Source organism: Pteropus vampyrus, unplaced genomic scaffold (assembly GCF_000151845.1).
Source record: "Pteropus vampyrus isolate Shadow unplaced genomic scaffold, Pvam_2.0 Scaffold426, whole genome shotgun sequence".
In the NCBI taxonomy this organism is placed as follows: domain Eukaryota; kingdom Metazoa; phylum Chordata; class Mammalia; order Chiroptera; family Pteropodidae; genus Pteropus; species Pteropus vampyrus.
The window spans coordinates 344726-348626 of NW_011889207.1; positions in this window are offsets into that span (position 1 = coordinate 344726).

Consider the following 3901-nt stretch of genomic DNA (forward strand, 5'->3'; position numbering starts at 1 on the left):
GAATTAACATAAAAATGGTACTAAATTGGAAATAGCCTTGGGGCCCTTGAGAAAAGCAGAATGACTGTGAAGGCCCACACCTTTTTTACACCAGATTCTCCAGATTCCATTTCCCAGATAAAACTAAGATGGAAATTTATAAACAATTAGCAAATAAATAAACAATTAGCAAATGGAATCTAGTGTTATACTTTAAAAAATTTGAAAAATTACATAAAATAGGCGGTTTTGCAGAAAAATATATAGCTTACCAATATTAATGAAGAGAGAGAAAATCTAAAGACCCATAATCATTAAAGAAACTGATCAGAAGTCTAAATCTACACACGCACAAAAAAATGAAAATTAAAAATGAAACAGACCCAAATGGTTTTTCTGGACAAATATACCAAATCAATGGAGGGAAAATCTTACACAAACTTATACGTCCAGAAAATAGAAAAAGAAGAAATACTGCCCAATTTACTTTTTGTGGCAGGTATGAATAACATTTATAGTAAAAACTGTTAGTTGCCCCATTACCTATTGTCCCCTTGTCTCTCATAGCAAAAGAACCTTTACCTTTAAGTTCAAATAAAGGCCATATTCCTCGGCCTTTCTTGCAGCTAGGTGTAGCCAAGTCACTAAGATCTGACCAAACGGAGTAGACAGAAATGATGTATGCAACTTCTGATTCATACCCTTAATGGCAGAGAATATGCCATTTCTTCACCTTGCTGCTTAGAAAACGGATGAGACATTTGGGCCAAACAAAAAAGGGATTGCTGAGCAGAACCACCCACCAAAACAGCCCTAAGCCACCTACTTCCAGATAGAATACAACAAAGAAATAAACTTCTCCTTCACTCAAGCCACTGCCATTTTTGGTATCTGTTACAAAAACAATGTAACAAATCTGTGTACTAAGTAAATCGCCATAGATACTATTAACCTAAAAATAAAAAGCCAAAGTGAGAAGCAACAAACATTTATCTGAGATGGAAAAGAATAGCTATTCAACCACCGCTGATTCCAGCAGAAACTCAAATAGCCTTCCCCTTAGGAGGTGAAGACAGGGAGTATTTATGAGAAAGGGAAGGTGAAAACTCACGTGAATAGAAGGAGGGAATTTGTATAGGTGCCGATAAGCTAACACAGTGATACTAATTCTAAAGCATGTCATAAAGTCTGCTTCCCTGTTATCTTAGCAAACATTTCTCTGGACTACAATGCTGCCTTAGGTCCAGTCCAAAGGTTCCTTTGCCCAGTTATAACATTCCGAAGGTGTGACGGGTAGGACCTGCAAGGCGGTCCCTCTGGGATGGCCGCTCCGACTCCATTTCGAAGCGGCTCCACGTAAATTAGTTTCCACAATACTAATCCCAGAAATGTACCATGCCAGAAAGAAAAATTGGAAGCCAATCTCAATTAAATTATAGGCACAAAATCCTAAATAAACAATTAGCAAATGGAATCTAGTATTATACTTTAAAAAATATTTTTAAAAATGTAAATCATTTCTTCAATAGAAAACACGCGAATGTAAGTCACCACATGAACAGAGCGTATTCAAGCAATGAGATATGATACAGTCATGAAAATGTGATAAACTAACAGTACGGAGAAATCTCTCATTTCAAACAAGAGAGGAAGTAGCTGGAGTATCTATGCAGTACGATATCATTTACGTAAAGAGCAAGAACATGCAATACTAAATAATTCATTACTTCGGAACATGTGCGTATGGGATCAACATTGTTATTTTTTTAACCAAGGGAGTCTGAGACACATAATTCGGGATGGTGACTGTGGCTGTGGCTGAGGCTGTGGCTATGGGGAGGGCTAGCACAATACACGATTGTACCTGAGGGCCTTTAACCAGGTCTGTAAGTTATATTTGTTTTAAGTCATCAAAAGCAAATATTTTAAAAGTGATCAAATTCAACAAAGTTAAATATTGCTCTATTGTCTACACATTTGAACTATTTCATCATTAAAAAGAGTAGGAAAAGGAAAAGAAAAAAAAAAAAACCAGAGAGTGAGCACCCAGGGAGAGAAAGCCAGCCTCGCGCGAGGTAGAAAAAGCCGGAGCTTTTTCCCACGGCATTCAGAATGGCAGCCGGCAGTGGCCCCATGTCGACGGGAATCAGCGAGAAAGAATGCACGGCCAGAGAGCTTTCTGCCCTGCCAACAGCAACAGTCTCAAGCCGAAAGGACTCAGGGAGTCCCTAAGCCAAGAGCCCTTTGAAATCCAACCAACCGAATGACTGACGAATCCTACAGAGGGGGCGGGGAACCGAGAGCTGGCATAACAGGTCGGTCTGGGAGCCCTGGACTCAGAGAACCAAGACTAAACTCGCTCTGACAATCCTAGTTACAGAAGGGAATGCAAGCACCACGCGTCGACGTTTTAAAATTAACATCACTGTCAGAAATCGGCAGATTGAGACCGGGAAATGGGAGTTAAGGGTACATGTGCTATATTTCCCGCAGCCTTCGGGCAGACTCCAAAGATTCTGTCTAAAATGAAAACGTGTGAGGAGTTTTTTATCTGTAGACTCTTTTACTTTACTGTTTCTCATGATGACAAAAATTTATCTGAAGTTCGATAACTTGTCTGTTTTCTCTGTGATAGTTTCTGCTTTTGTTATCCACGAGTAAAACTTAAAGAGCACTGTTTAGCGTAGAGAACGGGTATTATCATTGTGTTTTTGTAACTTCTTGTGTTTTTGTAACTTCTTTCCTGTGTTTTTGTAACTTCTTGTGTTTTTGTAACTTCTTTCCTGTAAGAAGTTCTTTCCTGAGATCTTTTCTTCTTTTCTCTAAGTCTGTCTCTCAGTCTTCCCGGGGTGTGTACCAACACGGAGAGAACCAGATGGGGTTCCTCAAATGACGATGCTTGTTTCTGGGTGGAGGGGAGCGATTCCGTTTTTTCTTTTCTCCTCTGTACTTGACCTTCCACAGCTGTTGGGGCTGAGACACGGACGGGAGCCTCTCGCCTTTGGGCGGTCCACACAGAGTTAGGCAAAGATGGAGTCTGAGTCGTGGGGTCACCAGCGCTGTGTGCTTGGCCCGCCACATTGCCTCTCGGGGGGGAGGGGTCTTGCCATCATCATCTGTGAAATGTGAAACCCCACCCCCCACCCCACCCCCTGTCTCACGGGGCTGCCAGGAGGACCAAAGGAGACTTGGATGAGAGAATGCTTTTTTAAAACTGTTAATGCTGGACAAGCAGAAAGAATTGTTTAGTTTTCCCAAAGTAATTACTAGGAATCTAAAGCACCAAGAATCCTAAATTACTAGGTATCTAATTACTAAGAAAAAACAAATGTACAGGAAGTACAAAAGCTGACACAGGTGGTTTTAGGTTCCTTACTCTAATGTGACAAAATAAGCCAGGCTCTCATCCTACAGACTGACAGGTCTGGCTACAAATGGGTTTGACAGGCAGAATCGATCGGGTACCCACACTTCAGTCCCACATGATTTAGGAACTGGGCCAGGCCAGTGTGGGACCCCGGGCAGAGGGACCCCTGTTCAGCAGCACTGTGAGAGCTGCTCTGGCCCCCTCTGCCCGCTCGGACCCGGCTCCGGTGAGGGAGGAAGGCTTGCCCCCTGCTGGCCCCACCGTCTGCAGGGAGGCCTCAGGCTGACCTGCCTGATCCACAGGGGCAGCGTTCGTCCCTCTGGGGCCTCTTTGGCTCTAGACCCTGAAGCCCAAGCCCTGACCAACGTCAAGTTTCTCTGACCCCGCCGGAGCTCGGAGTCCTCCCCAGCTCCCCAGGCTTGTGCTTGGGCCTCCTGGAAATGGGCCTCTCACGTGGTTACGCACCCTCTGGTTTCTGGCCAGCTGCTCTAAAGTGTCAGAGGGCGGGGAGGGCCGGGCTCCAGACACTACCCCGGCAGTGCAGGGAGCATGGCC